Source organism: Bos grunniens, chromosome 11 (genome assembly GCF_055505025.1).
Source record: "Bos grunniens cultivar Pamir isolate PY7600 chromosome 11, Bosgru_T2T1.0, whole genome shotgun sequence".
Taxonomy (NCBI): domain Eukaryota; kingdom Metazoa; phylum Chordata; class Mammalia; order Artiodactyla; family Bovidae; genus Bos; species Bos grunniens.
In genome coordinates, this window is record NC_141175.1 from 7,195,137 (window position 1) to 7,209,066 (window position 13,930).

Sequence of the window (13,930 nt, forward strand, 5' to 3'; positions counted from 1 at the left end):
TTGATGTAACCAGACAACTGTGCGCTGAGGGAGTTGATGACCTGCTTTTGGAGGAAGTGATCCACTTTAAATACAGTACTTTCAAAATTAAGGAGTTCTCTGAATTCCAACGTGTAACCTTCTTGCCAAGTCTCCCCTGCTGGCGTAGGGAGCATAGTTCTGTGCCTTCTGGGCCTGGAAAGAAAGAAACCCTACTCTCCCAAACTCCTGTAGGGTGTCCCCTAAATTAACGCCTTGAATGACAGCTTGGCCTCTGACTGACCTTCAGGTCCAGTTCGGCAAGGTGTCACAGCCCGAAGAAATACAAGTGTGACTCAAAGGCATCATAGAGTCAAGTCAGCCTTTACTGAAGGCTCTTGGAGTATTGGCAGAAGGGGAATCACACCTCCTGACATCTTGCCTAACTCTGTTAAAGTCCGCTTTCAACACGTCTCCCCTGAAGTCACTTCATCCTCACAGCTGCACCTCTAAATTTCTCCTCTCCACACCCTTCCACATCAAGTGTTTTCTCCTTCATAGCAATGAACTCTTTTTAAAACACAACTTAATTTAGCCCCTTTGACTTATCTCAACTTCTCTACCCATTACCTTTTATCAGCCCAGAGTCTCAGAGAAAACAGCAAAATGTTCCTTGGGTGGTCGGGGGGAAAGGAAGTGAAGACCCAGACTCTTTCAAGTTCCCCTCCTCAAAAATGTCATGAGAGGAGTTCCTTGGTGGTCCGGTGGTTAAGAATGCACCTGCCCACGCAGGGGACAGAGGTTCGATCCCTGGTCTGGGGAGATTCCACATGCCATGGGGCAGTTAAGCCTTTGTGCCACAACCACTGAGCCCACACACCCTACAGCCTGTGCTCGGCACCAAGAGAAGCCTGTGCGCCGCGACTAGGGAGTAACCCCTGCTCCCTGCACCTAGACCCGGTGCAGCTACGAATAAGTAAATGGAGTTTTTAAATGTCGTGAGAGATGAAAAATAAGGTTTTAGGCATACATGTGTTTGGATGTCCATAGGTGACATCGGAAACTCAGCTGTTAGCCATGAGCTCCCCTTTAGGAAGCAGGGGGACTGAGGTGATTCAAACAAATACGTGTCTGCCTCCCAAGACAGTGCAATGAACAACACCAGTGCAGCCATGAGGACTCAGTCTCTTGATGACCAAGAGACTTTGGTCATCTCAACTTTGTCCCCTCTTTGAACAGATCCTCTACGTGGTCACTCAGCATATCTCAGTAATTCATAGAACCAGCAAGGATACAGAAAAACTGAACATCACCAACAACCACCTGGATCTAATTGACATTTACAGAACACTCCACCCAACAACATCAGAACACACTGTCTTTTTTATGGCAACTGGGACAGTCACCAAGAGAGACCAGATCCTGGGTCATAACAAACCTGAAAATATATAAAGTATGTTCTCTGACCATGGTGGAATTAAACTAGAAATCAATAAGAAAAATGAAAAGACAATGTACCAGAATATTTGGGATGCAGGTAAAGAAGTGTTTAGGAGAAAGTTTATAGCATTAAATGTTCATATTGGGGGAAAAAAAGATCTCAGATCAATAATCTGGGCTTCCATTTTAAGAAACTAGAAAAAAGCTTAAGATAAATCTAAAGCATAAGGAAAGAAACAAAGATAAGAGCTGACATCAGTAAAGCTGAAATCAGAAAAATGATGGAGATAATCAGTGAAACCGAAGGTTGTTTCTTAGAAAAGATCAATAAAACTGGTAAACTGCAAGAAAGCTGACAAAGGAAAAAAAATGATCAATATCAGGAATGAGAGATAAGAGATCACTACAGGCACACAGATATTAAAAGAATAACAAATAATAGAACAATTCTGTGCACATAAGCCAAATAATTTAGATGAAATGGACAAATCCCTCAAAAAAAAACTTTTCACAAAATCTCACTCCCAAGTTGAAATAGATAACCTGACTCATCCTATAACTAATAAAGAAATTGAATTTATAATTTAAAACCCTTCCAAAAAGGAAGCCTCCTTGTCCAGATAATTTACTGGTAAATCATACCAAATATTCAAAGGGATTCTACCCAATAAAAGAAAAAGGAACACTTTGTGATTCTTTTTATGACACCACCTGATACCAAAACTGGATAAAGATATACAATCAAAGACCAGTATTTCTCATGGGCAGAGATGCAAAACTCCCCAACAAAATATCAGCAAACAAATTCAGAAATACATAAAAGGAATAATATTCCAAGATCAAGCTGGGTTTATCCCAGGAATGTAAGACTAGTTCAGTGTTTCAAAGCAATCAGAGTAACTCACCATATGGTCAGCCGGAAAAAGAAAAGCCACGTGATTGGATCAATTGATTCAGAGAAAGAATTTGAGAAAATGTGGTATCCATTCTTGAAAAAGCTCTCAGCAATAGAAATAGAAATAAACTGACCCACCCTGATAAATGGAATCTACAAAAAAAAAAACAAAACCCTCCAGTTAACATCAGAGTTACTGCTGAGAGATTGAACACCCTCTCCCTCCGATTGGGAGCAAGGAAACGGTGCCACTCTTTATCAGCATCATGTTAGAAGTCCTAGGCAGCATAATAAGGCAAGAAAAGTGGGAGAAGGGGCTGGCTATAGACTGGAAAGCAAGAAATAAAACTGTTCTTCCTTTGAGATGACATGATTGTCAGAACAGAAAATTCCGATGAATTTTTAAACCCGCACTCCCAACCCCCAAAATCCCAGAACTAACAAGTGAATTTACCTAGGTGGCAGGGTCAAGACCAACACAGAAAAATTCATCTTATTTATATATACTAGTAATGAAAAATTGGAAATTAAAAATTTTAAATGCTATTTTACAATAGTGCCTCGAAATGAGATAATTAGATATAAATCTGACAAAACAGCTATAGGATCCATACACTGAAAACTACAAAGTGTGGATGAAAGGAAGCGAAGAAAATCTAAAGACATGAAAAGACAGGGGCTTCCCTGGTGGTCAAGTGAGTTAGGATCTGCCTTGCAATGCAAGGGATGCTGGTTTGATCCCTGGTCCAGGAAGATCCCACATGCTGCAGTGCAACTAAGCCCATGGCCACAACTACTAAGCCCGTGTGCCTAGAGCCAGTGCTCTACAACAGGGGAAGCCCCTGCAGTGAGAAGCCCACACATCACAAACCGGTAACCCCTGCTCTCTGCAACCAGAGAAAGCCCGTGCACAGTCAAAAACAAATAAATGTTTAAAAAAAATAAAAGAAATGAAAAGACAGATGGTGTTTCTGGATTGGAAGACTCAGTGTAGCCATGATGTCAATTCTGCACAAATTGATCTGTAAACATAATGCCATTCCAACACAGATCCTAGCAGTCTCTAAGATAGAAACAAACCAATTCTAAAATTTATAATGAAAGGGAAGTAAGAGCCAAAACTATTCTGAAAAAGAAGGCTACCATGGAAAGACTCATGATAGTCAATTTTAAGACTTACTACACAGAAGTTATCAATCAAGTCAGTATGGTACTGGTAAAGGAATAGCTACATACATCAGTGGAGCAGGATAGAAGGTCCAGATACAGACACATATAATCATGGCCAGTTGGTTTTTGACAAAGGTGAAAAGGCAGTTCAATGGACAGTCTTGGAACAATTGGATATCCATATGCAAAAACTCGACAAATCCTTGACCTAAACTTCACACTTTATACAGAAGTTAACTCAAATGAGTTGTAGATGTAAACATTAAAAAAAAAACTATAAAACTTAAAAATATATATATAAAAGATAATATATTCATGATCTGAGGCTTCTTCTGTGTTGAAGAAAACACAGATGGAGAGATAGTCCATGTTCCTGGATTGGAAGAATCAATATTGTCAAAATGACTACACTACCCAAGACAATCAACAGATGATCCAACACAATCCCTATCAAATTACCAATGGCATTTTTTACAGAACTAGAACAAAAAAATCTTAAAATTTGACAAAACTATAGTCATCAAGACAGTATGGTTGATCCTGGCACAAAAACAGAAATATAGATTAATGTAAGAGATAGAAGGCCCAGAAATGAACCCAAGCACCTCTGGTCAATTAATCTGCAACAAAGGAAGCAAGATTATATAACTGTGGAAAGACAGTCTCTTCAACAAATGGTGCCAGGAATACTAAACGGCTACATATAAAAAAATTAAATCAGATCATTTTTCAACACCACACACAAAAAAATAAGCTCAAAATGGATTAGAGACCTAAATACAAGACCAGACACTATAAAACTTCTAGAGTAAAACATAGGCGGAACACACTCTGACATAAATTGCAGCAGTATCTTTTTCGATCCGTCTCCCAGAGTAATGGAAATGAAAACAAAAATAAACAAATGGGGACCTAATTAAACTCAAAAGCTTTTGCACAGCAAAGGAGATCATAAACAGAATGAAAAGACAACCCACAGACAGAAAGAAAATATTTATAGATGATGTGACTGACAAGGGATTAGTTTCCAACATCTACAAACAGCTCATGAAGCTTAATATCATCAAAATAAACAATCCAATAAAAAAAATGGGCAGAAGACCTAAATAGACATTTCTCCAAAGAAAACATACAGATGGCCAAGAGGCACACAAAAAGACGCGCACCATCCCTGACTACGAGAGAAATGCGAGTCAAAACTACAATGAGACATCACCTCACACCAGTCAGGATGGCTTTGAACAGAATGGAGCTTCCTTAAAAAACTAAGAATAGAGTTACTTAAGACCCTATAAGGTGAAGGCAATGGCACCCCACTCCAGTACTCTTGCCTGGAAAATCCCATGGATGGAGGAGCCTGGTAGGCTGTAGTCCATGGGGTCGCTAAGAGTCGGACACGACTGAGCGACTTCACTTTGACTTTTCATTTTCATGCATTGGAGGAGGAAATGGCAGCCCACTCCAGTGTTCTTGCCTGGAGAATCCCATGGACAGAGGAGCCTGGTGGGCTGCCGTCTATGGGGTCGTACAGAGTCAGACACGACTGAAGCAACTTAGCAGCAGGATCCTATAAAGCATTCAGTTGTGGTGCTGGAGAAGACTCTTGAGAGTCCCTTGGACAATAAGAAGGTCAAACCAGTCATTCCTAAAGGAAATCAACCTTGAATATTCATTGGAAGGACTAATGTTGAAGCTAAAGAAAAGACCTTGATACTGGGAAGAGACATTGATGCTGGGAAAGATTGAAGGCAGGAAAAGGGGACGACGGAGGACGAGATGGTTGGATGGCATCATTGACGCAATGGATGTGAGTTTGAGCAAACTCCGGGAGATAGTGAAGGACAGGGAAGCCTGGCATGCTGCAGTCCATGGGGTCACAAGGAGTCAGACATGACTTAGCAACCGAACAACAAATGCCCCTGTAATCCCACTTCTGGACATATATCCAGAGGGGGAAAAATGCCTGAAATGATACATACACCCCCATGTTCATTGCAGCATTGCTTACAATAGCCAAGACATGGAAGCAACCTAAATGTCCATAGTCAGAAGAATGGATAAAGAAGATACGCTATAAATATATAAAGAAATAATGCTCAGCCATTAAAAAGAATGATATAATGTCATTTGCAACAGCATAGATGGACCTACAGATCGTCATCGTGAGTGAAGTAAGTCAGACAAGAGAAATATCGTATGATGTTGCTTACATGCAGAATCTAAAAAAGAAACTATACAAATGAACTTATTTACAGAATAGAAACAGTCTTCCATACTTAGAGAATGAACTCACTGTTACTAGTGGGGAAATGTGGAGGGAAGGGATAGTTAGGGAGTTTGGGATGGACATGTACCCACTGCTCTGTTTAAAACAGATAACCAACAAGGACCTACTGCATAGCACAGGGAACTCTGCTCAGTGTTATGTGGATGGGAGTCCACATAATGTTAGTCTGAATGGGAGGGGAGTTTGGGGAGAATGGATACATGTGTATGTATGGCTGAGTCCCTTTGCTGTCCACCTGAAACCATCACAGCATTGTTAATGGGATATACTCCAATACAAAATAAGTGTTAGCAGCTCAGTCATGTCTGACTCTGCAATCCCATGGACTGTAGCCCACCAGGCTCTTTTGTCCATGGAATTTTCCAGGCAAGAATACTGGAGTGGGTTGCCATTCCCTTCTCCAGGGGATCCTCCAAACCCAGGGATTGAACCTGGGTCTCCTACACTGCGGGCAGATTCTTTACTGTCTGAGCTTCCAGGGAAGCCCTCTTTTTTTTATATAAAATTAAAAGTTTCTAAGAAATCAAAAATGTTCAGTCTGGGAAAGACAGGTAAGAGAATGAAAAGACAGGAACTTCCCTGGTGGTCTGGTGGTTAAGGATCTGCGTTGCGATGTAGAGTATGTGGGTTCAATCCCCAGTCTGGGAGCTAAGATCCCACCTGTCAGAGAGCAACCAAGCCCACATCAAGCTAGAGAGTCCACGTGCCTAATGAAAGGTCCCACACGACGCAATGAAGATCCCACATACTGCAACTAAGATCCAAGGCAGCCAAATAAATAAATTTGTTTTTGAATGAGAGAGGATGAAAAGACAAGCTACAGCCTTGGAGAAAGCATTGGCGAATTGCACGCCCATCAAAGGACTGATATCCAGAATGTATAGAGAGCTATCAGGGGGTATAGCTCGGGGGTAGAGCATTTGACTGCAGAATGCATAAACTCAGAATGCATAAACTCACAACTCAGCAGTAAACAAACAAACAATCCCAAGAGGGCATATGAAAGGTGTATGTTCAATGTGTTCAGTATCGTTAGACATCAGGGAAAGGCACATTAAAGCCACTGTGAGATGAACTACACAGCTACTGGAATAGTGCGTGCATGCTCAGTCCTGTCCGACTCTGCAGCCCCACGGACTGTACCCACCAGGCTCCTCTGTCCATGGGATTTACCAGGCAAGAATACTGGAGTGAGTTGCTATTTCCTTCTCCAGAGAATCTTCCCAACCCAGGGATTGAACCTGTGTCTCTTGTGTATCCTGCATTGCAGGTGGATTCTTTACCAACAGTGCCATCTGGGAAGTCCAGTAGAAAAGCAAGACTTAAAAAAAAAAAAACCAACAACACTAAATGCTGGTGAGAGTGTGGAGGAACTGGAACTCTCATTCATTGCAGGGGGGAAAGCAAAATGGCACAGGCGCTCCGGGAAAGAGTTTTAACAGTTTTCATAAAATTAAACATCCACTTGCTGCGTGACCCAACTGTCCCACTCTGAGGTATTGACTCTAGAGAATGAAAGTTTATCTTCATACAAAAACATACAAGAATGCTTATAGCAGCTCTATTCATAAACACCAAATCTCAGAAAGGACCCAAATATTCTTCAGTGGTGAATGGATAAATAAGCCCCACACTCTTGAGAAACCTATATGCAGGTCAGGAAGCAACAGTTAGAACTGGACATGGAACAACAGACTGGTTCCAAACAGGAAAAGGAGTTCGTCAAGGCTGTAGATTGTCACCCTGCTTATTTAACTTATATGCAGAGTACATTATTGGAAACACTGGGCTGGAGGAAGCACAAGCTGGAATCAAGATTGCCTGGAGAAATATCAATAACCTCAGATATGCAGATGACACCACCCTTATGGCAAAAAAAGTGAAGTGGAACTAAAGAGCCTCTTGATGAAAGTGAAAGAGGAGAGTGAATAAGTTGGCTTAAAGCTCAACATTCAGAAAACGAAGATCATGGCATGCAGTTCCATCACTTCATGGCAAATAGATGGGGAAACAGTGGAAAGAGTGTCAGACTTTATTTTGGGGGGCTTCAAAATCACTGGAGGTGGTGACTGCAGCCATGAAATTAAAAGACGCTTACTCCTTGGAAGGAAAGTTATGACCAACCTAGATAGCATATTCAAAAGCAGAGACATTCCTTTGCCAACAAAGGTCCATCTAATCAAGGCTATGGTTTTTCCATTGGTCATGCATGGATGTGAGAGTTGGACTGTGAAGAAAGCTGAGCACCGAAGAATTGATGTTTTTGAACTGTGGTGTTGGAGAAGACTCTTGAGAGTCCCTTGGACTGCAAGAAGATCCAAATAGTCCATTCTAAAGGAGATCAGTCCTGGGTGCTCGTTGGAAGGACTGATGCTAAAGCTGAAACTCCAATACTTTGGCCACCTCATGAGAAGAGTTGACTCATTGGAAAAGACTCTGATACTGGGAGGGATTGGGGGCAGGAGAAGGGGATGACAGGGGATGAGATGGCTGGATGGCATCACCGATTCGATGGACGTGAGCTTGAGTAAACTCCAGGAATTGGTGATGGAAAGGGAGGCCTGGAGTGCTGCGATTCATGGGGTCGCAAAGAGTTGGACATGACTGAGCGACTGAACTGATTCATCCATACCATTCTGCAGCAAAGAGGGATGAAATATTAATACAAATAAGCAGCAACTTGCCTGGATCTTGAAGCCATTAGGCTGAGAGAATGGAGGCAGCAGGGTTACATGCCACGTCTTGGTTCACACCCTCCAGAGCTTCCCAGGTGAAGTTGGAAACTGACGTCTACATGCAGGGCAGGAGAGACCTAAGAGGCAGGTCATTCTAAATTGGTATGTGACAGGGTGAACAAGGGGCTTCTCTGGTGGTTCAGATGGTAAAGAATCCACCTGCAATGCAGGAGACCTGGCTTTGATACCTGGGTTGGGAAGATCCCCTGGAAAAGGGAACAGCTACCCACTCCATTATTCTGGCCTGAAGAATTCCATGCACAGAGGAGCTGGGCAGGCTACAGTTTGTGGTGTTGGAGAAGATTCTTGAGAGTCCCTGGGGCTGCAAGAAGATCAAACCAGCCCATCCTAAAGGAAATTAGTCCTCAATATTCATTGGAAGGACTGATGCGGAAGCTGAAACTCCAATATTTTGGCCACCTGATGTGAAGAAGTGACTCATTGGAAAAGACCCTGATGCTGGGAAAGATTGAAGGTGGGAGGAGAAGGGGATGACAGAGGATGAGATGGTTGGATGGCATCACTGACTCAATGGACATGAGTTTGAGTAAGCTCCGGGAGTTGGTGATGGACAGGGAGGCCTGGAGTGCTGCAGTCCATGGGGTCGCAAAGAGTTGGACACGACTGAGCAACTGCACTGAACTGAACTGAACTGAGGGTTAATAAGCAAGGGGTGGGACTTGCCTGGTGGTCCAGTGGCTAAGACTCCGAGTTCCCAATGCAGGGGGCCTGGGACCAATCTTTGGTCAGGGAACTAGATCCCACATGCCAAAACCAAGCCTCAGCCCAGGCAAATAAATACATAAATATTTCTTTTAAAAAATAAGGAAGGGGATGGGCTTCCCAGGTGGCTCAGTGGTAAAGAATCCACCTGCCAATACGGGAGATGATGGTTCAATCCCTGGGCCTGGAAGATTCCCTGGAGAAGGAAATGGCAACCCACTGTAGCATCCTTGCCTGGAAAATCCCATGGACAGAGGAGCCTGGTGGGCTATAGTCCTAGGGGTGGCAAAGAGTCAGACACTACTTAGCGACCAACCCACAACAACAAAACAAACAAGAGGACTGACTCACCAGACTCGTCTTGGGCCACAGGACAAGTAGATCTCCCCAACACCTGCCAGAAGCTTAAAGTTTATATAGAGAGCATCCCTGGGTTCAGTCACTTCTGTTGTCCAGGTGGTCACAATTACACCTTACTCCAGGTCATGTCCTGGAGAACGGCTTCCGCTGTGGGAAAGGTGGACAGAACTACACTCCAAGAACACGGAGGGGGCAAGGCACCTCTGATGGCCTGGATCCAGCTCTTGGGTGGACCAGCCATCACGGCCTCTCGATGATTCTCTCCAACCCTGTTTGTTTCCACTTATGTGACATTCACAAAAAGACAAAACTATTACAGTGATGTAGTGATGTGAAGAGATCGATGGTTGCTGTGGGTTAGGAGAGGTGAGGGTGTGATTCCAAGGGGAGAGCAGAAAGGAATGTGTTTGGGTTTTGTTTGTTTGTTTTGGTCGCACCACACAGCTTGCAGGGGTCTTAGTTCCCTGACCAGGCATTGAACCTGCGCCTCCAGCAGTGGAAGTGTGGAGTCCCAACCACTGGACTGTCAGGGAATTTGCAGAAAGGAGGTTTTTCAGTGATAGAACTGTTTTGGATCCTGACGGTTGCCGTGGTTACATAAATTTATACGTGTGCTCTGGGAAAGATTGAAAGCAGGAGAAGAAGGGGATAACAGAACGAGATGGTTGGACGGCATCACCGATTCAATAGACAGGAGTTTGAGCAAGCTCTGGGAGTTGGTGAAGGACAGGGAAGCCTGGCGAGCTGCAGTCCATGGGGTCACAGAGAGTCGGACGTGACTGAGCGACTGAACAACAGCAAAACAATGCACAGAAATGTACACCAAAAAAAAAAAAGGCCAATTTTACTGCATTTCAATCCAAAAAATTACATTTAAAAATACAGAAGCCTCAAAAAGTTAATGTAGATTAGTAAGGGCTGTGGATGCGAGAGTTGGACTGTGAAGAAGGCTGAGCGCCAAAGAATTGATGCTTTTGAACTGTGGTGTTGGAGAAGACTCTGGACAGTCCCTTGGACTGCAAGGAGATCCAACCAGTCCATTCTGAAGGAGATCAGCCCTGGGATTTCTTTGGAAGGAATAATGCTGAAGCTGAAACTCCAGTACTTTGGCCACCTCATGTGAAGAGTTGACTCATTGGAAAAGACTCTGATGCTGGGAGGGATTGGGGGCAGGAGGAGAAGGGGCCGACAGAGGATGAGATGGCTGGATGGCATCACTGACTCGATGGACGTGAGTCTCAGTGAACTCCGGGAGTTGGTGCTGGACAGGGAGGCCTGGCGTGCTGTGATTCATGGGGTCGCAAAGAGTCGGACACGACTGAGCGACTGATCTGATCCGATCAATATATAGTTACAAATAGAACTTTAAATGGTGTTTTAAATAAAAATATCTTATGATTAAAAAAAGACATGCTCATTACAAAAAATTAGAAAAACGGAATACACAGTGAAGTTTTGGACACTCCCTAAACCAGTTTCCCAAGAATAAGCACTGTTGTTACCTTGATGAACACAACCACAGACCTGTCTATGCCTGTGTCTCAGTCCTTTTGGGCTGCTGTAACAAAAACGCCATAAACTTACAGTTCTGGACTCTGGGAAGTCCAAGATGATGGCATCAGTGGATTTCGGTGTCTGGTGAGGGCCGCTTTCTGGTTCAAGGACAGCCTTCTCTCTGTGTCTTCACGTGGCTGAAGGGGCAAGGGAGCCCTCTGGGGCCTCTTACACAGGCACAAATCCCATTCATGAGGGCTCCACCTTCACGGCCTAATCCCCTCCCAGAGGCCTCAACTCCTAATGGGGCCTAACCCTTGAGGGTTAGAATTGTGGGGGACACAGACTTTCATTCGATAGCATATTGGGTTTTTTGGGCGGGTGTTAAATATTTACTTTATTTCTTATTTATTTGGCTGCTCTGGGTCTTAAGTGCAACATGAGGGATCTAGTTCCCTGGCCAGGAATCAAACCTGGGCCCCCTGCACTGGGAGCTCACAGTCTTAGCCACTGGATCACCAGGGAAGTCCCCACATTGTTTTTAACAACAATTACATCATTCTGTATCTATAGTTTTGGTTGTTTGTGTTTGTTTTTTTTACTGACAACGTGTCATTAAAGGGTCTTCTACCATCTGATTTTTAGTGGCTGCTTAGTAATCCATTGGACCATGAGTATACCATAACCTATTTAGCCAATGCCCGATGATTAGACATGTATGTTGTATCCTGTCGTTAATACTCCGTATATGAAGGCCAACTTTTCAAAATGCTGAAAATTCTCATTTCATGGGCAACTTCATTAGCAAGGGAATCGGCAGGATGCAAAAGATTGTACTTGTATATAGCTGCTGAAAGAAAGAATGTGGATATAGATTGCTAAATTAGATACAGCCATATCCCAAAGACACAGGGATCATCTTTGAGGTTATTTTCTAAATGACAGAAAAGAAAACCTATGTACTTCATCAGCTGTCTACAAATTCTCCTCTAACTTCACAGAGCTGTAAAATGTCTGATCCTTGATTGATGGCAACTAGAAAGTCAAAGGAAATTACGACTCCTGAGAGCATTAGTTGACCCTCAGGTGGGCTTGTTAGAAAACGCCCTTCCATGACATTAAAATGATGCCCCACCCCCTTTTGCCTTATTTCCATTTATGGCTTCTGATACATATTGTAAATTGTCTGATATATCCTTCTGTCTGCAGTGGGAGGAAGTGTTTACTCTCCTCCGCCCTCCCCAATATTGAAAGTTATCCTTAAAATCTGTACGAATATGGTAGATTAAAATGTATCAGGCTTATTTTTATCTATACTTCTTGACTTACTAATAAAGTTGAACATTTTCAATGTGCGTATTGGCCAGGAAAATAGTGTTTTTAAGAAAATATAACTTTAGACTTTCCTGGTGGTTCAGCGGTTAAGACCCTGTGCTCCCAATGCAGAGGGCCAGGGTTCAATCCCTGGTCAGGGAACTAGATCTTCCATGCTGCAGCTAAGGCTTGGTGCAGTTAAATAAGTATTTTTTTAAAGAAAATACAACTTACAAATCCAGTTATAATGTTAATATCCTCGGCCTCTCTGAGCCTCTATTTTCTCTTCTGTAGAAGGGTGATAGTAATGCTGGCCTCCAAGCCTGTTGCCACCAGTTGCCTAGAATCATCTCCCCCAAATAATCCTTGCCCTCAAATTCTTAACTCACAATTTTTTTCTGGGGCGTTTGAAATTAAGACAGAGACTAAAGCACAAGTGAGCCATGACACCCAGCACAGTGCAGAGAGGAAATTTCAGCTTTAGATCTTTAGAATTCCTAGGCCCTGAAGGTAAGTCCCTTGGCCAGGACTTTAGCCTCTGGCTCTAAGAGTTTATCTTAACAAAAGCCCTTCTGACCACAGTGAAGCTTCCTATGGAGGTCTGCCTGGAGGAGGAATGGCAATGAAGATCATTTGTTGAGTGTTTTCTTTCTTTCTTTTTTTCTTCCAGTTTTATTGAGGTGTAATTAACATACAGCACTGTGTAAGTTTAAGGTGACAGCTTCATGATTTGACTTACACGCATCCTGGAATGATGACCACAATAAGTTCAGCGATCATCCATCATCTCATATAGATACAAAAAGTAGAGTGTTGGGAGAATTTCCTGGTGGCCCAGTGGTTAAGGCTCTGCCTCTCACTGTAAGGGACGCAGGTTTGATCCCTGGTCGAGGAACTAAGATCCCACACGCCACAGGGCCACTAAGCCCTTGCACCACAACTAGAGAAGGTCCACGTGTCCCAACTACTGAGCTCGCATGCTCTAGAGACCATATGCCACGAGAGAAGCCCATGTGCACCCCAATTAGAGAAAGCCCACAGGCTGCAAGGAAGACCCAGGGCAGCCAAAATAAAATATAATAATAAGGAAGAAAGAATGTTGGGTGTTTTCCACTTGCAAAGTTTCTGCACATCATCCCTGTAGGTCTCACACTGACGGATCCCAGGAGCCACTTGGAGGCTCTGTCCTTCATCAAATCCACGCTGGAGTTTCCCGCCCTCCCAGAGATCTCTGTGGACTTAAAGTGGAGTCAGTCAGTCATGTCCCACTCTCTGCGACCCCCATGGACTGTAGCCCACCAGGATCTTCCATCCATGGAATTTTCCAGGCAAGGGTACAGGAGTGGGTTGCCACTTCCTTCTCCAGGGGATCTCCCTGACCCAGGGATCGAATCCAGGTCTCCCGCATTGTAGGCAGACACTTTACCATCTGAGCCACCAGGGAAGCCCTCTATGGGCTTGGCGGACCCCATCTCGAGGCTTAGGGAGCACTTAAAAAGGAAGGACGTCCTGATACCTGCTACAGCGTGGATGAACCTCAGGCACATCATGCTG